The sequence below is a fragment of the Ammospiza caudacuta genome, chromosome 7 (assembly GCF_027887145.1).
Source record: "Ammospiza caudacuta isolate bAmmCau1 chromosome 7, bAmmCau1.pri, whole genome shotgun sequence".
In the NCBI taxonomy this organism is placed as follows: Eukaryota; Metazoa; Chordata; class Aves; order Passeriformes; family Passerellidae; genus Ammospiza; species Ammospiza caudacuta.
In genome coordinates this window covers 402,462-427,295 of record NC_080599.1, presented here as the reverse complement: position 1 = coordinate 427,295, position 24,834 = coordinate 402,462, and the positions used below count along the sequence as shown (strand labels likewise).

The 24,834-nt window shown below is 52.5% G+C and overlaps 1 pseudogene; it reads left to right on the top strand.

The window, feature by feature from the left end:
* LOC131560141 (zinc finger protein 850-like) overlaps window positions 1–24,834 on the top strand; it is an 886,257-nt pseudogene that overhangs the window by 785,495 nt on the left and 75,928 nt on the right.

Genomic DNA, 24,834 nt, shown 5'->3' with positions numbered 1-24,834 from the left:
TCCATGCGGCCCTGCTGTGTCACAATGGTTCCTTGCTTCTATGGGCCCCAGTGTTTGATTTTTGACCCTTGCATCCATACTGCCCCTGAGTTGCACAGTGGTCTGCTTGATTCCATGAGGCACCATGAGATCACAACTGACCCTTGATTCCATGAGATTCTGTACTGTCATTGTGGTTGCTGTCAGAGGCTGGATGAGATTGATGTCCCGAGACACCTTGGGATGCTCAGAATGCCCATGTGGGGCCAGGGCCGGGTCAGGCCTTGGTTTGTGGTGGGACAGAGGCCCGCCCCCAGCCCTGGCCTGGCAGAGCTGTCAGTCACACAGTACGGGCAGTGCTAACATAGTTCTGATTGGCTGAGCTGTCAATCAATCACACACCAGCTGCTGGTGCCTACCATGGCTCTGATTGGACACACAACTGGCAGTCTCACCCCAGGGGCGGGCCCATGAAGGAGCAGGGGGTTAAAAGCTGGGGCTTGAGGGCAGTCCAGGGTCTGGATCCTGCCTTCTCCTGTGGTTCCTCTCTTCGCGATGCTGGAACCCCAGCAGTTGGTACCTATGTGCATGTTTTTCTATGGATCTTCTGTCTTTCTGTTGTTCTCTCTTTCTCCTCCTTCTAATCCTACTTACCTGGAACATTTTTGGGCAACTTCACATATTAAGGGTTAAAGGATTTTAGGTTAAATGTGTGGGAATCCAAGGCACAGGGAATATTTCTCTGCTCTGAGGGGTCCTGATGCCCAGAGAAACACTGCCTTTCAATCCCCATGGAGAGGATTTCCAAGACATTGAGATAGATTAGAATTTACCAAAGTGTGAAATAGGTAATAGGGAGTACTATAGTATGTTCCTTGGGTGAGAAATTTAGGTGTTTGGGGTTGTTAGTATGGTGTAGATAGGAAGCAAGATGGAGGAATTGGGGTGTAGTCCCTGTCTTCTTCATCTGCTCTATTTTCTGCAGTGTTGGTAGCACAGGGTGATTGGTCATGGAAAGCACAGTGCAGAGGTTATATGGACAGTCAAGGGATGAGTTATTGGTAGATAAGTAGAAATAATGCACCTTTCAAGTGTTTATTGGATGAGACAATGTTAAAAGAGCTTGAAACTGTATGTTTTGGGGCCATTTTGCAGTGCTTTTCCAGTGCACTGAGCCTGGTGTGGACAGCAATGCAAAACTTTAGATGAGATAACAATAAACAAGAAGCTGAAGACTGAAAAAGTCCCATGCATCTCTTTTTACCTGGCATAGAACTGCTACAGGAGGGATTCTCCCATCCAGGGAACCCCAAGAAAGGCCCAACATAAAATGAACATCAATAAATGGTGTTATCTGAGTGGATTTTTGCGGAAACACTTGACTGACAATGTTTGGAATAAGTTGGCTTTTTTCCATAAAATTGTTTACTGAAGGGTGTTGTCTTAATTGGCCAATCATGTGAAATGTGTTGATTAAATGACCAGTGAGGTCCACCTGTAGCAAACCAAGGTATAAAAGAAGAGGATTGAAAAAACAGGTGGCTTTTAGCCCTTAGCCTTCTGATCTGAATCTGTGTCATCTCTGATTCAATGGTGACGTTTGGGCATCTATGGGGGCTATTGGGAATCCTTTCTGCACGTTGTGACCCAACAGGAGTTTCCCTAATAAATTTTGCCTGAAGGTCTCACTGTGCCCATGACAGGAACGCCTGTGAGTGTCTGGGACACTCCAGCTCTTTGGCAGCCTGGGCACTCCTGGGATGTCACTGTAGAGCCCCCGTGAGTGCCTGTGACAGACCGGTGCCTTTGCAGCCCAAGGTCCCCTGGGATATCACCATGGAATGGCTGTGACTACCTCTGACCACAGGGCTCTTTACCATCCCCAGAAAGCCCTGAGAGGTGTCCATGGAGCCCCTGTCTCTGCCTGTGACATTCCAGCTCTGGAACAGCCTGGAGACTCTTGGAAAGTCCCCAGGGAACCCCTCTGAGGGCCTGTGACAAATCTGATCCTTAGCCAGCAACCACTACCAGCCCCCTGTTGCTATGGTCAGTTTCCATGGCAACCATCACCAGCCCTCTGTTGCTATGGTCAGTTTCCATGGCAACCATCACCAGCCCCCTGTTGCTATGGTCAGTCCCTTGGCAGCTCCATGGAGACCCCATGCCAGGGGTGGTTGCCATGGAAACCAGCTCAGGCCTCCAGCCAGAGCCCGTTGCCATGGCAACCATTGGCAGCCCCATCCCCAGGATCATGGGATCCCAGAACCACAGAATTGGCTGAGCTGGGAGGGACCCATCAGGATCCTCCAGTCCAACTGCTGGCCCTGCACAGGACACCCCAACAATGCCAGCCTGGGCCTGGCAGCGCTGTCCAAATGCTGCTGGAGCTCAGAGAGCCCTGGAGCTGGGACCCTTCCCTGGGGAGCCTGGGCAGGGCCCCAGCAGCCTCTGGGCAAAAACCTTTTCCTGACATCCAACCTGAGCCTGCCCCGACTCAGCTGGAGCCGTTCCCTCCACTCCTGTCCCTGGGCACCAGAGGGAAGAGGTTCCCACAGCCCCAGCCAGGGCCCCGCTCCTAAGGCTGTTGCCATGGCCACCAGGGCTGGGACCAGCTGGGATGCTCGGTTTGCATGGGCTGGGGTTCAGAAATGGGATTCCCCAATTTCCTGCCCACGCTAAAACCACGCTGCCCTCACTGCCCTCCCACCTCCCATGGAAAGCACAAAGGCAAAGATCCCGGGCTGGGATAAGAACAATTTATTAGGAACAGGAACAAGATAAGGGACAAACAGACCTGAAAAATTATTGATAACAGAAGGGATAAATGAAACAGTTCACTGGGAAAACTAAAACACAACTCACTGGGTATTCCTGGCCACAATTTCCCCTGTTTGGAAAGGACACCCTTCTTCTCAAGGAGAGAGAGAGAGAGTGTCCCTTTTCTGCACCTGGAAATTCTCTGAGGTGGGAGTGAATGTAATGACACAGCCATGGTAAGACCCTCATGTTTTTCAATGCCACATCATGACACTGGTAGGGGCAGGGAAAGGGACTGGTGTCTTCCCAGCATGGATCATGGGGAACATGGATCACCAGGGCTCTTCCCAATGTGGGTTCTCCCATGGGGGATGAAGCTGGAGTGGTGGATGAAGCTGTTCCTGCATTTGTGGCATTTCCAGGGATCCCTTACTGGTGGCTCCGTTGGTGTCTGGTCAAGTGAGACCTGGTGGTGAAGTTCTTCCCACACTGGGGACACTCGTAGGGCCTCTCCCCTGTGTGGATGCGTCGGTGGATGATGAGGGTGAAGTTGTGCTTGAAGCCCTTCCCGCGCTCAGGGCAGTGGAAGGGCCTCTCATCTGTGTGAATCCGCTGGTGCTGGAGGAGACTGGAACTGGTCTGAAACCTCTTCCCACATGTGGCGCACTGGTAGGGCCTCTCCCCAGTGTGGATGCGCCGGTGCTTGATGAGGTCGGAGTTGTGCTTGAAGCCCTTCCCGCACTCAGGGCAGAGGAAGGGCCTCTCCTCGGTGTGAATCCGCTGGTGCTGGAGGAGATTGGAGCTGCTCTGAAACCTCTTCTGAAACTGGGGACACTCGTAGGGCCTCTCTCCAGTGTGGATGCGTTGGTGGGTCACAAGGTTGGATCTGTAGCTGAAGCCCTTCCCACACTCCCCACACTTGTAGGGCCATTCCCCAGTGTGGATCATCTGGTGGCTGATCAGGTGGCACCTCCGCCTAAAACTCTTCCCACACTGCAAGCACTTGTGGGGCTTCTCCCCATCATGAAGCTGCTCATGGACCACCAGCTCTGAACTCTGGCTGAAGCTCTGCCCACCTTCCTGGCTCAGGGTGGCTCTTTCTTCTTCAGAGCACCTGGGCTGGGTTTGGAGCCCCTCCTCATGGGGGATGTCTGAGGTTTTTCTTCCCTGTTGTATTCCTGTGCATTAGAATCACTCAAAGCGGCCTCTTTCACGAGGTTCTGCCATGCAGATTTTTCCTCCCTGGTCTCCATCCTCAGTTCCTTCCCTGGGGAAGGAAGGACAAGGAGAGTATGGGATTTGCCTCCATGCCAGAGGGAAGAGGAAGGAGATTCCCCCAGTGCATCCCCGGCAGGACGGTGTTGGCACCGGGGTTGTCCTGCAGCCAAGGGCTGTGCTGGGCTGGGAGATGGAGCAGGAGAGAGGCGGAAATAGGAACTGACTTCCTCCTCACCTATGTGGGTGTCCCGGGGCTCCTTCCTCTTCCTCACAGCCTCCTTCTCCATCCAATCAAGGTTTGGGAATGGGAAATCCTGTTCTGGGAAGAAAACAAAGGGTGTGCACATTGTCTTTTGTACTGGTTTGAAGGCAAACCTGGGGAGGGTCTAAACCAGAAGTACAATTTAAAAGAAAATTAAGATCAAGGCAATGATACAGAAACACTGCCTTAAACTGACAGAGTCAGGATATAACCTGACACCCTGTTGGTCAGGATGGTGGCAGCCGTCCCATGAAATGGTGACTGCAGTCCTGTTGGAGAGATGAACACGATTCTGTCAAAGCAGTGATCCTGTAGAAGGGTCTGGTCTTCCTCTGGATGTCCAGTGGTGGCTAGGGAGTTCTTGTCCTCTGGGAATTCAGTAGGCAAACTGCTCCTGGTGTAGCAAAGTGTCAGCTTATATCCAGGTAGGAATGCTTGGATCCTCCCCCTGGGCGGAGCATCCCACAATGGGAGGATGGAATTTTATCAGTTCTGCAGTGACATTTAATGGCCCATTCACAGTAGATATCTCCCCTGGAGGGCATTATCAGGGCTGAGTCATGGAAGAGATAAAGAACACTGCCCCACCTGTTTATAGCAGTTGCTGAAGGTGGGGATTGAAAACATGCATTTGGTTACATCTTGCATGGCAACCTGAATCAGTGGGGTAATCCCTGCTCAGGGGGTGAACACTACCCCCCTTTCCCAAACTGGCTCAGCTGTAAAACCCCCACCCCGGGAAGGCCACGCATACAGGGGACAATGTCACACTTGCCCTGCCCCAGGGGAGGGCTCTTTTTCCTGTCATTCCCTTCCTGTCCCCCCTTTTCTATCCCATTTACTGTTCAATAAAATTCATTTTGGGTTTGGTCTCATTATCACCTTAATTGGGGCAGAGGAATCTCTCTAACACTTTTCTTAACCAGACTCACCAGACTGTGAAATTATTTTGGCACAGTGAGTTTAGGCACTGTTCTCTGACCCCAAGTGCCTTTGACAACAGCATGGTTCCCTCCTCTGAGGAGGTTGTGGTTCTCTCTGGAGGAACTCTTTGAAACTGGGCTGCAGCTTCCTCTGAGTGACTTATGGGAGAACCGATGAGGTAAATCGCCTTTGTGGGCCCGGAGTGTAAAGAAAATATTTTGTTGTCCTTCTATTACAGCGACCTGATGAAGGTCTTCAGGGTGAGAGAAGTGGACGAGAATCTTGGTTCATGACTCAGCCCTGATAATGCCCTCCAGGGGAGATATCTACTGTGAATGGGCCATTAAATGTCACTGCAGAACTGATAAAATTCCATCCTCCCATTGTGGGATGCTCCGCCCAGGGGGAGGATCCAAGCATTCCTACCTGGATATAAGCTGACACTTTGCTACACCAGGAGCAGTTTGCTTACTGAATTCCCAGAGGACGAGAACTCCCTAGCCACCACTGGACATCCAGAGGAAGACCAGACCCTTCTACAGGATCACTGCTTCGACAGAGTTGTGTTCATCTCTCCAACAGGACTGCAGCCACCATTTACTGGAACTGCTGCCACCACCCTGACCAACAGGGTGTCAGGTTATATCCTGACTCTGTCAGTTTAAGGCAGTGTTTCTGTATCATTGCCTTGATCTTAGTTTTCTTTTAAATTGTAATTCTGGTTAAGACCATCCCCAGGTTTGCCTTCAAACCAGTACAAAAGACAATGTGCACACCCTTTGTTTTCTTCCCAGAACAGGATTTCCCATTTCCAAACCTTGATTGGATGGAGAAGGAGGCTGTGAGGAAGAGGAAGGATCCCCAGGACACCCAGATAGGTGAGGAGGAAGTCATTTCCTATTTCCCCCTCTCTCCTGCTCCATCTCCCAGCCCAGCACAGCCCCTGGCTGCAGGACAACCCTGCTGCCAACCCCATCCTGCTGGGGATGTACTGGGGGAATCTCCTTCCCCTTCCCTCTGGCATGGAGGCAAATCCAATCCTGTCCTTGTCCTTCCTTCCCCAGGGAAGGAACTGAGGATGGAGACCAGGGAGGAAAAATCTGCATGGCAGAACCTCGTGAAAGAGGCCGTTTTGAGTGACTCTAGCGCACAGGAATCCAACAGGGAAGAAAAACCTCAGACATCCCCCATGAGGAGGGGCTCCAAACCCAGCTCAGGGTGCTCTGAAGAAGAAAGAGCCACCTTGAGCCAGGAAGGTGGGCAGAGCTACAGCCAGAGTTCAGAGCTGGTGGTCCATGAGCAGCTTCATGATGGGGAGAAGCCCCACAAGTGCTTCGAGTGTGGGAGGAGTTTTAGGCGGAGCTGCCACCTGATCAGCCACCAGATGATCCACACTGGGGAATGGCCCTACAAGTGTGGGGAGTGTGGGAAGGGCTTCAGCTACAGATCCAACCTTGTGACCCACCAACGCATCCACACTGGGGAGAAGCCCTACGAGTGTTCCCAGTGTCAGAAGAGGTTTCAGACCAGCTCCAATCTCCTCCAGCACCAGCGGATTCACACTGAGGAGAGGCCCTTCCTCTGCCCTGAGTGTGGGAAGGGCTTTAAGCACAACTCCGACCTCATCAAGCACCGGCGCATCCACACAGGGGAGAGGCCCTACCAGTGCGCCACATGTGGGAAGAGGTTTCAGACCAGTTCCAGTCTCCTCCAGCACCAGCGGATTCACACAGATGAGAGGCCTTTCCACTGCCCTGAGCGCGGGAAGGGCTTCAAGCACAACTTCACCCTCATCATCCACCAGCGCATCCACACAGGGGAGAGGCCCTACGAGTGTCCCCAGTGTGGGAAGAGCTTCACCAGTAGCTCTCACTTGACCAGACACCAACGGAGCCACCAGTAAGGGATCCCTGAAAATGCCACAAATGCAGGAACAGCTTCATCCACCACTCCAGCTTCATCCCCCATGGGAGAACCCACACTGGGAATAGCCCTGGTGATCCATGTTCCCCATGATCCATGCTGGGAAGACACCAGTCCCTTTCCCTGCCCCTACCAGTGTCATGATGTGGCATTGAAAAACATGAAGGTCTTATCATGGCTGTGTCATTACATTCACTCCCACCTCAGAGAATTTCCAGGTGCAGAAAAGGGACACACTCTCTGTCTCTCCCTGAGAAGAAGGGTGTCCTTTCCAAACAGGGGAAATTGTGGCCAGGAATACCCAGTGAGTTGTGTTTTAGTTTTCCCAGTGAACTGTTTCATTTATCCCTTCTGTTATCAATATTGTTTCAGTTCTGTTTGTCCCTTATCTTGTTCCTGTTCCTAATAAATTGTTCTTCTCCTGTCAGTTTCTCAGCTGTTTAGGTGACCTGGAAAGGCCCGGGGTGGTCTTGGACAACCCGCGCTTCAAAGGACGAGAAGAGGCTCCAGATCTTCTCTCGGTCTCGGTGTTTATTAATTGTTTATCTAAAAGATTTTCTCTTGGCCTGACAGAGGTCTGCACAGCAGCCAGCCATGAGCACACTGAGCGCCCCCGGGGCGGTCACCTATCTTTATACTCAAAGTTACGTATACAATATTTATCATTTTTTCCCCAATACCTTTTACCCTTATTAACCAATGCACTTTTAGTAATAACCAATCCCAAAGTGCCAGCATCACCACAGAAGATGGAGGCCAAGAAGAAGAAGAAGAACAGGACACGCCCCAATTCCTCCATCTTACTTCTTTAGACCCCCCTGTACAGAAATCCTAAACCGTGTGTCTTACACTCTAATTAAATTATCCCTTCACCATTTACCCCAGTGAAATCCTCCTATCCTCATACAGGTGTCGTCTCCTGTGAAGGATCAAAGTCCAGCCACCAGACACTTCTGGCAACATTCCAGGACTCCCGAGAGCCCCAAGGGTGGTCTCGGTCACTCTGCACCTCAGTCCTGAGGTGCTGAGATCCCACATTATCCCAGCCCGGGATCTTTGCCTTTGTGCTTTCCATGGGAGGTGGGACGGCAGTGAGGGCAGCGTGGTTTTAGCGGGGTCAGGAAATTGGGGAATCCCATTTCTGAACCCCGGCCCATTGAAACCGAGCATCCCAGCTGGTCCCAGCCCTGGTGGCCATGGCAACAGCCTTGGAAGCGGGTCCCTGGCTGGGGCTGTGGGAACCTCTTCCCTCTGGTGCCCAGGGACAGGAGTGAAGGGAACGGCTGCAGCTGAGTCAGGGCAGGCTCCGGTTGGATGTCAGGAAAAGGTTTTTGCCCAGAGGCTGCTGGGGCCCTGCCCAGGCTCCCCAGGGAAGGGTCCCAGCTCCAGGGCTCTCTGAGCTGCAGCAGCATTTGGACAGCGCTGCCAGGCCCAGGCTGGCATTGTTGGGGTGTCCTGTGCAGGGCCAGCAGTTGGACTGGAGGATCCTGATGGGTCCCTCCCAGCTCAGCCAATTCTGTGGTTCTGGGATCCCATGAGCCTGGGGATGGGGCTGCCAATGGTTGCCATGGCAACGGGCTGTGGCCTGAGCTGGTGTGCATGGCAACCATCCCTGGCATGGGGTATCCATGGAGCTGCCAAGGGACTGAGCATAGCAACAGGGGGCTGGTGATGGTTGCCATGGAAACTGACCATAGCAACAGGGGGCTGGTGATGGTTGCCATGGAAACTGACCATAGCAAAAGGGGGCTGCTGATGGTTGCCTGCTTAAGATCAGATTTGTCACAGGCCCTCAGAGGGGTTCCTTGGGGACTTTCCAAGAGTCTCCAAGCTGTTCCAGAGCTGGAATCTCACAGGCACAGACAGGGGCTCCATGGAGACCTCCCAGGGCTTTCTGAGGATGGTAAAGAGCCCTGTGGTCAGAGGCAGTCTCAGCCATTCCATGGTGACATCCCAGGGCACCTTGGGCTGCAAAGGCACCGGTCTGTCACAGGCACTCACGGGGGCTCCATGGTGACATCCCAGGAGTCCCCAGGCTGCCAAAGACCCAGGATGTCTCAGACACTCACAGGGTTCCTGTCATGGGCAGATATATTTATATAAATATGTATCCTCTATTATGGTAATGATTAGACAAAATTGCCTTAATCAGACATATTTATGCCAGGATGTAAGAGACGTAAAATATATTATTCAGAGCACTAGGAAATTATTTCAAAGCAACTGTATTAAGCAAAACCTGTAATTAAGCAGAGATTGATGTCACTCCCCTAGACCAATGACCATGGGCAATTCCCTTTGGCTCAGCCTGGAGCAGTGACCTTGAGGGTGTCCCCACCGCTGGGAGGAATCCCCACACCCCTCAAGAAGGGAAATGTCAGGAGATGCTGCCATTAAAATATGGGATGGGGCTTTTCTCGTCTGAGGTGCTGCCCTGTCAGTCAGATGTGCCCAGGCTGGGCCAGCTCAGCAGCTCTGCAGAAGCTCTCAGTGGTGTCACTTGGTTGTTCCTTTCTCTGGGGATTTTTCCAGCTCTGCCACAGCTTCTGCTCCCTCTGAGGATGTTAAACTTTGGGATGGAGGAGTCAGGCTGGTTTCAGCATTATTCACCCACAAAGCAGTGTGACACCCCTACTTCATTTCCCACTGGGGGCTTTGCAAACAGGGCCTTGTTGGAGTTGTTGGAGCCCATTGCAGGCAGAGCCTCCTGCTCCAGCAGGAACTGCCTTTCCTGTGCCATGAGCACGGCAGGTCCCGCTGCAGGAAAAGCCCCAGGCCAGCCCCAGCACAGGGAAGGGCTCGGGCACAAGGGTAGAGTGCTGTGCTGGGAGCTGTGCCAGGGAGAGCCTGAGGCACCAAAGGCACCTTGGCAGCAGCAGCTGCTTGCAGGCCATGGCCAGAAGCCTCCCTTGGCAGCCCAGCCTGGTGGCCACCTCTGCAGAGCTGCTGCCTCAGGGATCATTCCTGGCTGGGCTCTGAAAAGCCACTTCTGCTCCAGGAGCCTGACTGGGAAGCCCATTGGCCCCAGCACCTTGGGGACAAGATATTAATGACAAAACTCTTCATGGCAGCAGAGCCAAGGCAGGGGCAGAGGAAAGGGCAGAGCCAGGCCCAGGGCACAGGGCTGCCATGGTGATGGCTGTGAGGTCACTGCCCCTGCAGCAGCCTGGCTGCCCTCAGCAGACATTCTGGCCAGAAGCCTTGTGAGGGCACCCAGCACATCAGAGAACCCACAATGCAGGAATTCTGTCACTGGAGATGAGAGGGTTTCAATGGGCAAGGCTGCACAAAGCTCCTGCTCTTGGACAATTCCTGGGATGGGGAATCCACTTCTCTGGAAAAACGGTTGCCATTTTGTGCCACTCTCATATTTATAAAATATTTCCTCTTTCTAACAAATGTTAATTTGTCCCCATTCAGTTTAAAGATACTGACTTGTTTTCTGTCACTGTAGGATTTACGAGAAAATAACTTAGAATGCTATTTTTCCCTTTTCACAGACCTTGGAGAGGACTCAAAAATCTCCCAAGATGGGATTTGGAGGCCTCATCACAAAACCAGCAGGGAGAGTCTGCGGCCTCTGTGGTCAGTGGTGTAGAGACTGAGGACTGAAAGGGAATAGCCTGGGAGGGATGGATGGGTGGTTTCAGAGAGGCTGGAGCTTTTCTTCATAGTAGGAATAAGCCTGAAGAAGACCTAATAGCACCAAGTGCAGCTTGGGAGGTCCAGACTGAACACCAGCAGAAACGAATTTCCCTGGCAGGGCAGGGCTGGCTGCAGCACGTCCCCAGCAGGAGCCTGGAGCAGCCCAAGGCTCTGTGTGGGCAGGCAGGGGCAGGCAGGAGGCAGAGCTGTCAGCAAAGGAAGGGCCCAGCCACGTGGGGCAGCCGGGGGTGCTGAGAGCCTGCAGGGACAGAGGTGCAGGTTTGCTCAGCAGCAGAAACACCTTTCCCTCGCTTGTCCCCAGCTGTCATCACTGCCACCAGTGTTCTGCTCTACCTGGAACCTGGGGACATTTTCTCAGTCCTGTCCCTCAGATGGATCTATTTAAAGTATGAGAAACTTCAGTGTATCACCCTCTTTTTGAGTCCCTGAGAAGGTTTTTTGAGCACACTCCAAGGGACTGAGTCTGATGCAAAGAGCACCAAATCCCCAGAGGCTCATTAAAGTCCCTGTGCTGTGTCTGTGCAGCTGAGCTGGGCCGGGCTCCTGGCCCAGAGGCAGCTCCTGGCAAGGGCAATGCTGCAGAGAGACAGCTCTGGCCAGGAGCAGCTCCTGTGCACAGCCCAGCAGGGCTGGGGCACTGCCAGGGCCCCTCAGGGACACCAGCAGGGCACAGACAGAGCTCACAGGGGCTCAGCACTGGCAGGGGCTGTGTCATGTCCAGAGGGGGCTGTGTCACAGCAGCACCTCTGTGGCTGTGTCACAGAGCCACAGAGCAGCTGGGATGTCAGCAAGGGGCTGTGTGACAGCACAGAGCGGGCTGTGTGAGGTCACAGATTGGGCTGTGACATCACAGAGTTTATTGTGTGAGGTCACTGAGCAGCTACAGCATCATAGAGGGGACTGTGTGACATCACAGAACAGGCTGTGACATCATGGCATGGCTCTATGGCATCATAGAGCAGACTGTGAGGTCAGAGTATGTGCTGTGACCTTACAGAGTGTCAGTATGACATCACAGAGAGGGTTTTGTGACATCACTGAGGGGGTTGTTACATCACAGAGCTGGCTGTGACATCATAGAGTAGGGTGTGAACCATAGAGCAGATCCTGACATCACAGAAGGTGGCCATCAGGGAGTGGGCTGTGACAACACTGGGTAGCTGTGTAACATCATAGAGCAGGCTGTGACATCACAGGAGAGATTGTGAAATCATAGAGTGACTTTCTGACATCACAGAGACTTCTGTGACATCACAGAGCAGCTGTATCACATCATAGCGTGGCGTCTCAGAGTTGGCTCTGGGACACCACAGGGGCAGTGTGATATCACAGGGGCTGTGTGACATCATAGAGGCAGCTGTGTGACATCACAGGGGCTGTGTGAGGGCACTGAGGAGGTCACTCTGCCCCAGCCCCCCTCACAGCTCCCCCCAGAGCAGTCCAACCCTGCTCGTGCACAGCGGGGTCCCCTGTCCCCCCGGGTCCCCCCTCCCCCGGCTCCGCAGCCTCCCCCAGAGGATGTTCCATGAGATCGACCCCAGAGCCTGACACGGGGACAGGGGGCCGGGGCCCTGGGGGTGGCACAGGGGGACAGGGACCCCCCGGCAGCATCCCTGTGTCCCCCAGGGCCAGAGCCTGGGCCAGGGCTCCTTCACCCTGCTGCAAACGAGGCCTTGAGAGCGCTGAAAAAATCCCCAGCAAGGGAGCAGCAAAAACCAGACTGAATATTACGGGACAGCAGCACAAAGTTCCTTGGCAAGAGTCACTCTGCTCCTGACTGGACACTTCAGGCACAACAAGGAAACAAAGCAACAACAAAACCAAACAGAATCCAGGCAATCAAACCAGAAATTAACCGAGAAATATCCCTCTGTGTGTGTGATACAAGTGAGGGTAAGGATAAAAGGAATACGGCCCAAAGGCTTAACAGGCCTCAAACTTAACAGGACTTAAACCTTAAATGTGACCGATACCTTAAACATCAAAGTTTAGCAAAACAACAGCATTTAACACTTTTTAACCGAACTTATAACCTATGACTTAGCAATTTAACAGAGGAATAACACTTAACAATATTTAACTTAACCAATAACTTAAATAAAATGGAACAATTTAGCAAAAGAACAACTCTTAGCAGCATTTAATTTAGCTTAGACCTTGTGACTTAACCTTTCTTGCTGATATCTGGATATCTGACTGACTCAGCTATCCAAGGCACTCAAGCCCCTCAGAGAGCAGCATTTCTGCCACATTTCCCCAGCACAGGCACTCCGGTGTGCACACAGACACAAAGAGTCAGTGCAAGGCACCCGGGAGCAATTCCCCTGAGGGCAGGCAATGCTCACTGCTGATGCTTTGGCATCTCCCCAGCAAAGGACAAAGGGTTGAGTCTGGAGGAGTGGGGGGATCGGCCCAGGCTCCGTCGTTGTTCAGGATCCCTGAGTGCAGCAAACGGGAGAGTTCCCAGCTGGAAGAGGCCCCACTCAGAGGGAGTCGCTGGCCCAGGAGAGCTCCAAGGGCTCCTTTTGGAGCGCTGTTTGCAGGGCCCAAGAGAGGGACTGCAGTCCCAGCAATGGTTCATCCTGGCCACACTTGGCATCAGCAGCTTTCTTTGGCAGTGTGAGAACAGGGATGTTGTGCTACGGAGAGAACAAAACCAGTTCCCAGGGCTGCTGCTAAAGAAACCAGGAGCTGGTTGGGCAGCAGCAGTGCCTGGAGCAGACAGTGTTTGTGATGAGCTGCAGAGGAGCTGAGCCCAGGGGCTGTTGGCCAAGGCTGAGGCCCAGGGAGCATTTCTCAGCTGGCAGGGCTGCCTGAGAAGGGGAGAGGGGAATGCAGCAGCACAGGGCCCATGGAACCAAGGGACAATTGTGACACTGTGGGCCCTGTGAGACCAAGGGACCATTGTGACACTGTGGGGCATTGTGAGGCCAAGGGACCATTGTGACACGGTGGGGCCCTGTGAGACCAAGGGACCATTGTGGCACTGTGGGGCCTCATGGAATCATGGAGAGCACTGTCAAATTGCTGGGCCTCATGGAACCAAGAAGACTGTTCTGATGCTGTGTGACTCCATGGAATGTAGGAGTCATTGTGACACTGAGAGGCCCCATCAAACCAAGGGGCCCTTGTGACATTGCTGGGCCTCATGGAACCCTGGAGACCGTTTTGGCACTTGGGGGTGTCATGGAACCAAGGGGCCATTGTAACACTGTTAGACCCCATGGAGCCAAAGGACCGTTGTGACATTGCAAGGCCTCATGGAACCATGGAGAGACCAATAAGGCACTTCACAACCTCATGGTTCCAAGGGTTCATTGTGACACTGCAGGGCTGCATGGAACCAAAAGATCCAGGGTGACACAGAGGGTCATCAACGGTCCATTGTGACACTGTGGAGCCAAAGGAGACTTTTGTGACACTGCAAACCCCCAGGGTCTAAAGGTCCATTGTGACATTGCAGGGCACATGGAATATAGGAGTCATGTAACATTGTGGGGACTGGGCAACCATGGAGACCATAGTGACATGCAAGGCTCATGGAACCATTGGGACCAAGCTGACACTGCAGGGCCTTCTGGAACATGGGGGCCACTGTGACACTGTGGGACACTGTAGAAACAAGTCACCCTTATGGCATTGTGGGGCATCATGGATCCAAGACACCATTGTGACACTGTGAGGCCCCACAATACCAAGGGAACACGGAGCAGGTCTGCGTGGTTTGGCCTCCCAGGGGCCACGTGACTGATCCAGCTGACCTTGGCATTTTGAGGGCCTCTTCTGCTATTGAAACACTGGGGCTCCGTACTTTCCCTTCTATGGAAAAGAAGTCGTCTTCTCCTCCAGTAACTCATGGCCAGAATTGGGATTTTACCTCCAAACTTCCCTATATCCAGGGATTGTTCCAAAAGGAATATTGCCAGGACATGTCTGGCTGGCAATGGTTTCACAAGGATCACCTCTCTTCTATCCTGAAAAACCCTGGGAAGGCTCCATGCTTTCCTTCCTATAGGAAAGAACTGTCCTGCTTCTCCAGTTGCCCATGGCTGAGATTGGGGTTCCACCTCCAAAATTCCCTATATCCAAAGACTGATCCAAGACAAAATCTGCTATTACTGGCAAGTCTGACTGGCCTGGGCCTAGTGAGGCTCTCACCTGCCTTCCAAATACTGGGGATCTGTGCTTTCCTTCCTGTGGGAAAGTACTGTCCTTCTAGTCCAGGTGCACATGGCCAGAATTGGGATATCCACCTCCAACATTGCCCTACTGTGAGAGACTGGAGGAGATTGTTGTCTTGAATCATTTCATGTTATGGGGAGGAAGGGGCAGGTCCACCCTTGCCCTGCCCTGGAACGCCAGCCCTGCCCTACCCTGGAACCCCAATCCCCCCAGAGCCTCTATCCCAGCCCAGCAGTGGCTGCCAGTCCCTGGCACAGCACAGGCAATGCTCCTCAGCCGCCTCTGCAGCCCCATGCCCAGCTCCTGAGGGACAAAATGAGCCCAAGTCCCACCTGGGGGAAGGGCTCAGGGAGACCAAGGGTAATTTGAGGCTGACCACAAGGCAAGCACACATCTTGACCCTACCTGCTCTTGGAATGTCCACCTGAACAGTGCTGGAATCCAGGAGTTGGTAGCTGTGTGTGCTGCTCTGTATCTTTTTTCATTTCTTTCTCTCTTTCTGTGTCATCTTCTCCTTCTTCAAATTACCTCTTCCAGCAAATTTTGATTAACTTAAAATTGGACAGGCTTAGAGTTTGTGAAGTAGAATGGGCCAAGGTAATGCTTTGGGAAGTGTTTTCTGTTCATTGAACATCAATTGAACTTTTGCCACAGTTTCTCTGTATTTCTAAAGTTGCCAGTAAAGGCTGTTTTTTTGTTTTAAGCTCTTGAGAGCTCCTGTTGGTATTTCTCCAGTGCATGCAACTCAGACTACACAAACAGCTGTAAATCCTTTTAAATGTCTCCTTGAGAGAGTTCTTTGGGAGATGGAAGTCAGAGCTTGTCTGTCCTGCTTGGCACAGCCCAGGCAGGGCTTTCCCAGCCACATTCCACACTCCATTTCCCAGCTGGAGCCGCTGGTGCCTCTGAGTTGTGCTGCCCCAGCCCCAGGGACGCTCTCCTTGTCTGCCCATTCACCCATGGTTGCTGGGAAGGGATGGCCTCAGTGGGGGCTGCTGACATCCTCAGCACCTTGGAGGCTGCTGCTGAATTTTCCTGCTCCAGAGGCTTGTTCAGCCTTCAGTTCTTCAGTGCAGCAATTCAGTGTCCCAGGGCTCATTAACATTGAGAACAACTTGAGAAGCCAAGCCTCTGGGGATAATTTGATTTTAATTTTCAAATCTTTCGTGGTTAGGTAGATCTCAGTAGTGTATTCAAAGTGAATACATGGTATTTAAAAAGACAGCGAGAAGAGATTTTTTTAGATCCTATTTAGTTTTACTTTCCTGTTAATTTATTGATATGTGCAATCTCCAATTGACACTGAATCCAAGTACCTCCTCATGCAGTTGGAATAGATATGAAAATCAAGACCCTTCATGGCTGACAATCAATCAGACTCTGTCCCTACCCCCACCCCACCATTTCCCCCATCCAAGCCCTGGCACTCAGAGCAGCCTTGTGCAAATCTGAGCTCCCTCCAGCCCAGGATGCACCTGCAGCTTTCAGCTCCTTGGCTCCAACTCCCACCAGCTTCCCTTGGGGAAGGAGCTGCCCAAGACACAGAGGGATGTATATTTATTGTCAGCCAACAAAGGCAAGGGAAGGAACAGCTCCATCAAATGCAAAAGCCATTCCTCTCCATGGCTCTGCCCTGCCCCTGATCCCCACGTCCTATCCAGTTTCCTTCATCCCTGAATTGCCAGGCACTTTCTGGGAAAGGGGAGCTCTGCTCTGAGTATGGAGGGAGGTGCTATGAGTTGTGGTGGGAACCACAACTCATCAGGTTTGTGTCCTTTTGGGGTCAGGAACTGGTGAGACTCGGAGGCAGAGAAAGTTTCTCTTCATGGCCAACAGACCATAGTTGAACAGGACACAATTTAATAACAATTACGCCCTTCCCTGAGCTATGTGCAATGTCCCAGCAGTGTCTGGTGAGTCCACCATTCACAAGTGATTTCCATACTAAAATCACTGTCAGACAAACATGGTTCTGTGATAGATGTAAACACAATTAAGTTCTTGTACCAGGATTCTCATCCTGGAGTGAGGACAGAACAGCTTGAATAATTCCTGACTTGCAAAGCTGTCAGTGGTGGATGGAGAAGGGAGTCAGGCTTCTCTTGGTGGTGAGGAAATGCTGAAACCAACCTGACTCATTTCATCTCCTCCTGTCCTGGCTGATCTCCCCTCTTTCCCCTTCCATCCATTGGTTTTTGTCTCCCCCCAGCCCCCTGTGCAGAGCCTGGCTCTGTGTTTTCCATCAGCTCCTTGCTGGCACTGCCTGGCTGGGATGGGGAGCCCCTCAGCCTTCCCTGCTCTGGGCTGGGCCAGCCCAGCTCCTTCAGCCTCTGCTCACAGCTCTGGACAAAATTGGTACTTCTCCAAAATTCCCTACATGCAAGGGTTTCTCCTGGACAAAAGCTGCAAGGACAGACAGGCTTGGCTCAGTTTGGCCTCTGGTGGTGGCCTCTAATCTGCCCTGGAAACACTGGGGCTCTGTCCTTTCCTTCCTGAGGGAAAGAACTGGCTGCCTCATCCGGATTGTCATGGGCTGAAATTGGCATTCTTCCCCCAAAATCCCGTATATCTGGGATACAGAATATTTATATCTGAGATACAAGATATTTATTCTGTTGCTTCCAGATAAAAGCTGCCAGGACAGACAGATCTGGCTGGCCTTGGCCTCTAGTGGCTGCTGTTTATCAGCTCCTGGAAGACTGGGCCTCCATTCTTTCCTTCCTGTGGAACCATGATGACACTTCAGGGCCTCATGAATCCAAGGAACCATTGTGACACTGTGTGGATTGTGGAACCAAGGACATCTTTGTGGCTCTGTTGGGCTGCATGGTCCCAAGGGGCCAGTGTGAAGCAGCAGGGCTTTTTGGAACCAAGTGGCCATTGCTGCATTTTAGGGCCCTGTGGAGCCAAAGGACCACTGGATCCATGGAGAGCATTGGGGCATTGCAAGGCCCCATGGAACCATGGAGACCATTGTGACACTGTGGGGCCCCACAGAACCAAAGGGCCTCTGGGACCCTGCAGGGCCTCTTGGAAGCACGGGGCCACTGTGACACTGCAGAAGCAGGGAGAACATTATGATACAGCAGAGCACCATGAAACCAAGGGAACATGGAACAGGTCTGGCTAGCTTGGCCACCCAGGGCCCACTTGACAGGCCCAGCTGATCTTGGAATGTTGAAGGCTGCCTCTCATCAGTCCCTAGAGAACTGGAACCCAGTGCTTTCCTTCCTATGGAAAAGAACCATTTGTCCTTCCAGGTGTGCAAAGCCAAAATAGATACTCCCATCGAAAATTCCCTGCATGCAAGGGTTCTCCCAGAAAAAAGCTGCCAGGACAGAGAGCTCTTGCTGGCCTTGGCTTCTGGTGGTCACCTCTCATCTCAAGGAACCCTGAAGAAAGAACTTGAACAGGTTTGACTGCTGGGACATCAATGAGTGTCACGCTCTTAAAAACTCAGATGCTCTTCTGATTATGTGTCTTTTCTTCCTTATTATGTATTATGTGTGAAGTATTATTTTCAGGTAAAAATATTATTCTTATCACTTTACCTGAGTTATCTGAAAAAAAACAGCTCATCTATATATGACTCCAGGGAACCTGTATAAGCAAACACAGTAAAAAATCCAGCAGGAATTATTTGTCCCTGCTCCCATCTATCACATCTCTAGAGCTAGAGGTGCAGCCCCAGCACTTGGCAGGGCTCAGGGGCTCACAAGCTCAACTCCCACACAGAGAACTTGCAGACTCTGGGGTGCTCTTCTTGGCCCCTGCACGCTCAGCCAGGCTGAGATGGACACTGATGGTTTCTGGGCCAGGCTCTCTGAGCCCAGCTCCCTGCAAGCTCTGCCAGCTGTCCTGAGCTCTGGGCAGCACCAAGAGCCTCTCCCCAGCCCAGCCCAGCCAGCTCTGGCCCCACAGCTCTGCTGAGGCCAGGCTGCTCTGGGCACTGCCCCATGGCCTCAGCCCCTGGCAAGGGCACAGCAGCAGCTGCAGCTGCCACAGGACTCAGCCCCAGCCATGGGGGAAGGTGCTTGGCCAAGGCCAAAGGAGGCTCCCTGGCTGCCCTGCTCTGCTCTGCCTGAGGTGCTGAGAGCTCTGCAGCCCCTGCTGCCATCCCATCTGCCAAGGGCAGCACAAGAGCCCCGGCCCTGGGGCCCTCAAGTGCTGCTCCTGCTCCAGGCCCAGGGCCCATGCCAAAGCTGTGACAGCCACAAAGCTGAGCCCATTTCTGTTCCTGGCTGCTCTGATGGGGATGGATCCTCAGCCACTTGGAGATTGCTGATGAATTTTACTACTCCGGAGGCCGCTTCTTCCTGGAGCTCCTCAGTTCAGGAATTCAGTGAACAAAGCTCATTTGTTCAAATACCCAAACAGGAAAAACCACTGGGAATAATCTATGTTTTCAATTCTTCTGTGGTTAATTAGACAGATTTCAGAAGAGTATTCAAAGTGAATCTGCTATATTGAAAACAATGCAAGTTTGGTTTTCTTTTCCTGTTTATAGATTGATATCAGAAATATCCAATTGATATTGACCCCCAGACTCTTCTAAAGCAGTCTGAATACACGTGAAAATCAAGACCCTTCATGAGTAACAATCAATAACATTTTGTCCCCACCACCCCCCCACCATTTCCCTCGTACAACCCCTGGCACTCCTATGGATCAGGAATGGTGTGGCCAGCAGGACCAGGGCAGGGATTCTTCCACTGTGCTGGGCACTGCTTGGGCAGCACCTCGAGTGCTGTGTCCAGTTCTGGGCACACCCAATTTAGGAAGGACATGGAGGGGCTGTAGCATGTCCAGAGAAGGGCAACAAGGCTGGGGAGGAGTCTGGAACACAAGTCCTGTGAGGAGTGGCTGAGGGGGCTGGGGTTGTTTATCCTTGAGGAGAGGAGGCTCAGGGGAGACCTCATCGCTCTCTACAGCTCCCTGACAGGAGGGTGCAGCCAGGTGAGACGCAGGCACTTTTCCCAGGGAACAGTGACAGGACAAGAGGACACAGCCTTCAGCTGCACCAGGAGACATTTAGGCTGGACATTAGGAAATATTCTCCACACAATTGACATTGGAATGGGCTGCCCAGGGAGGTGGGTGAGTCACCATCCCTGGAAGTGTTTAAGGAAAGACTGGATGTGGCACACAGTGCCATGGTCTGGGTGACAAGGTGGTGTTGGGTCCCAGGTTGGCCTTGATGCTCTCCAAGGTCTTTTGCAGCCTGGCTGATTCTCTGATGATTGTGGCAGTGCAGGGCCCTGGCAAAGCAAGGCGGTGTCAGGGCACAGGTTGTACTTGATGATCTCCATGGCCTGTTCCACCCTTGCTGATTCTGGGATTCTCTGAAACCACCCTTGGAGCAGCTGCATGATGAGCCCTGGGCCTCCTCTTCAGAAGTTCCAGCAGTCCACGTCCCTCAGCTTCTCCTGCAAGCCCCAAAGCCCATCCTGTCAGTCCTGCAGAGCCTCTGCAGCTCCTCCTCACTACCCAGAACAGGGAGCCCCAGAGGCAGACACAGCAGCCCAGATGTGCCCCCCTGGCCTGGGGTGCCTCTGGCAAGGGAGCAGCACCAGGCACTGCAGGAGCCTGCAGACAATTCCTGCAGCACTTGTAGGATGATCCTGCTGCCCAAGGGACATTCCCATGGTGCCAAGTCAGGAACTGCAAAGGGGAGTGGGGCCAGAGAGGAAAGGGTAAACAGGGATGGGCTGTTTGCAGGAGAGGGAACAGGGATCGGCAAGAGGAAGAAGTTTGTATCAGGAAGAGTAAAGAAAGAAAAGGTGAAGCCAAGGAAATGCTCAGGGCAGTTTGGTGCTGGCTGCCAGGCAGCCCTGGCTCTGAGCAACAGCGTCTGCAGTGGGACAGGAAAGTCCCAGCTGATGGGAACAAACTTTCTGGCTGACTGCAGAGGCCAGGACAAAGCTGAGTGTTTTCCCTGGTGCCTTCCAGCCCTCGCTGGCCCCCAGGGGCTGATGACATTTGTGCTCCCTCAGGTTCATGTCCCCACACCAACAGTATGTGGTGCTCCCCCTGCTCTGTGCAATGCAAACAGGGGCTGCTGAGCCAGTGCTGCCGTGTGTGTGCCTGCAAGGATGGGGCACCTGTGTGAGCTGTGGAGAGGCCAGGGCTGCAGAGGGGGGATGTTGTTGGCAGCTCCATGAGGACGCTCTGGGACCCTGCCCTGGGCTGTGCAGCGCACTGGGGATGGATCAGCCCCTGCTCTGCTGCTCCTTCCCGTCTCCCCCAGGGCCCTTGCAGAGCACCAGCTGTGTCTGTCCTCAGCTGCCATGGCAACCCTGGGACAAAGCAGTGCCAGGTCTGTTCCGGGTACAGTTGCAGCGATACTCGTTGGTGACACCGGGTGCCATGGCAGCAGAAATGGGACCCATTCCTTGGTTTGGTGCCATGGCAACCACTGCCCGGAGCCGTTGTGATGGTTGTGGCCATGGAAAGCTGCCCTGGCCCCGTGCTCAGGGCTGGTGTCAGTGCCCAGAGCCAGAGGGGATCCCTTGCTGGGGGCTGTGCCATGGCCACCTGCCCTGTGCCGCGCTGGCCGCTCTGGCACCAGGAACCAGCAGCCACCGGCACTGCCAGGGCCAAAGGCCAGGTCAGCCAGACAGAAAGGGACGGGGCTGGGCACTGTTTCCATGGCAACCGGCACTGGGGGGACACCTGGGTCACCTGGCCTGGCAGTTGCCATGGAAACCCCTGGCAGGGACTGAGGGCACAGCCCCTGGCACTGAGACACTGCTGGGCCGGGTGCTGAGCACAGGGCTGAGCACGCAGAGATGGTTTTGTTCTTGCTGAGCTGCAGCACAGCCAAGGCCTGTCCTGCCCCTCGTCAGCCACGCTGGGGAGGGGCTGGGGCTGCGGGGCAGCTGGGCAGGGACACAGCCAGGACAGGGGACCCCAACTGATCCTGGGCATAGCCCAGACCAGAGCACATCATGCTCAGGGTGTGAATGGGGGGAACAGGGAGGAAGGGGGGAATTTTGGAGGGAGGGCTTTTGCCTTCTCAGGGAACACTTAGGCAAGAGGGGGCCCTGTTTCTCCAGTGGGCAGGGTCACTACCAAGGACACAGACACCAGCTTAAGGAATTGTGTCATTTATATCATGCACAGCTGCAGAGATTTACAAAAGGATAAGCTCAGCAAAGCACATCATCATTAGCAAAGAATTACAAAGGAAGCTCAGCAATCCATCATAACCCATCATTACATTTTGATGACCAATCCCTTGGTGAAACACTAGAGGTGTTTGTGGCAGACAAAGATTCTGGCTGACTATCAAGGTACACCTTACAGACATCAGTAGTACTTTAGCGACACCGTTCTTCATTCTTTTTTCTCAATCTCATTCCAATTAGGAACAAGAACTCTGTTATCCCTGGAGCTGGCACCTTTTTAATTCCAGAATAATGCCCCCAGGCCCTTTGCTGTTCAGCTTTCCCATGCTGTCTGTGGCTAACAAGGCTTGGGGGGCCCTTTCCCCTCTGGCTGGAAGGGGTCGGGTCCCAGTCCCTGAGGGGCACCCAGGCTCCTGGATGGAATTCCTGTGCAAGTCCCTCAGTGTCACAGCAGCCTTCACATGGAGCCCCATGGATCAGAGCATTTTCCACAGGGGCCCTTGGGGCAAACAGGGAGATTTGGTCTGGCAGGATGTGTAAAACAATATCCTGTCAGATCTACTTGTTCTCACACAGAATCCTTGGCTGCAGGGACACATTCCCATTGTTCCTGCCCAGGTTTCAGGACTCAGAGCTGTCTTTCCCAGGAGCTGCTCCTTCAGCTGCCTTGGGAGGGCCTTTTGGCCTCCAGACCCACACTCTGGCTCCATTATTAGGGCTGCTGGATCCAAACCCTTTATCTCCACAAATGGTGGTGACTGGAGGTGGATCTCCTGTTTTCACAATTGTTCTTAAAATTGCAAGATCAATAATTGTGCTACCCTGTCATGGGGTTGAATAATCCAATCTTATTTGTTATTGTTTACAGAATTACTGTAATTTCTCCTGGATATTCTGCATCAGTTCCTCCTGCCATGACAGGAACACTTTGCAAGGCCAAGCTCCAAGGGAGCAGTTACCAAAGCAAAGTGTCCTGGAAGAATCTGAATTCCTGTTTCAGAATTGACAGCTCTCATTGGCTTTGAATTTGTCCTAATGAATTCCAATGCATGAAGGCCCAGCCCTGCAGCCTCTGGGCTGGCCCTGCCAGGGGCCATCACAGCCAGAACAATTTCCCAGGCAGCCCAAGTCTCACTGCCCATGGCTGGATTTGCAAACTGGGGGCAGCCGTGCACAGCCAGGGGGTTCCATTTCCCCAGTGGGCCATTGTGAAGGGCATGGAGCACATCTGGGAGATGGGTTCTCCATGGACAAAGGTTCCCATCTCCTCATTTTTCCACCTGCTCTTTTAACAACCCCTTCCCCCTTTCAACCAATCCTGCAGCTTGTGGATAGTCTGGTACATGAAAAACCCTGCAGGCAAAGTCACTGTATTTTTCACAGGAACAAAGTCATCTGCATCACAGTATCAGCACACCCTGTAAAAATAGCCAATTCCCTCCCTTCCTCCCTTTTTCATTGTATTTAATCTCCCAAAGTTGACCACTGACATGAGGGTCCTGGCTGATCCTGTCCTGTAGGGTATTTAGTGTTACATCCCTGAGCAGCCAAAGATACCAAATTAGTATTGTCAGCACTATTTCACATTATTCTCATTTTATATGTACATATTTATATAGAAATATAGATATAGATATGTAGATATGTAGATGTAGACATATATATATATAAATCTATAAATATAAACATGAAAGTCTTATTATCCTATAAATATGTATATGGTTATTTATTATATTGGTATTTCACTTGCACAAGTGCATCTGAGCTCAAGATTAAAAGCTTCTTCTGTTGCTCCATGTGGGAGCATTCCAACAAGCACTGTTCCTTCTGAAGGTGCTGTTTCCTATGTACTCTCAACAAATTCACCCTTGTCTGCCCAAACCCACAAGGTCTTTTCCTTTTCCATGTGCAATTTTTGGATGCATTTGAAGCCATCCAGGGGTGCAGCTTCTTTTACCCAACTGCCCCACTGCTCCCACACGGGGCTCTGACCTCAGCCCACTCCAGAGCCAGGGAACTCCAGGGAAGGGCTTCCCAGCTGGCAATTTCTGATGGGACTGATTCCTCACATTGACACTGAACAAGTGACATTTTGTCGGGATCTGGCCAGACTGTGCCAGTTTTGTTTTACCAGTGGGCAGGGTCAGCAGCAGAGACACAGACTCCAGCTGAAGGAATCAGTGTCATTTCCTGCAGTTCAGAGCAGCAAAGAATCACAAACGGAGCAGCTCAGCAATGCACCAAAGCATCCCCACCAAAGATTGCAGCAGTGATTAAGAAAGATCCAGCAGCATTTACCCTCAGCCTTTACCATCCCCCAGACCCACACAGCAGCTGGGGAAGCTGTCACAGCCAAGGGCTGCAGAGCCACTCCTGGGCACTGGGAATTCCTGCAGGTGCCTCCAGCCCCAGGAGAGGCTCCAACCCCGCTGGGAGAGGGCCCAGCTCTGACAGTGCTGAATGAACAAACTGACAGCACTGCTAGTGGGGCAACATCTGCTTTCATCCTCCTCTTGGGTCCCTCCCAAAGCCTGGCCAGGGCTCAAGGAGGAACCAAGGGAGCTGACTTTGACCATACAGCCTCAAATATAGCCAGATGTCAGATTTCATGGCCTTGTCTGGCTTCTAAATACACAAAGGTCAATACATGTTTCACTAAGGAGTGGCTACATCTATCTCAGTGCTAATGACCATGCATATTTCGTCAGGGAGCAGATACAAAGATAACCTTTGCTCGGAAGGTTCATCCAGAGGCCACCTTTGGCTCAGGGCCTGCTGTCCAGGCCTCACTCAGGG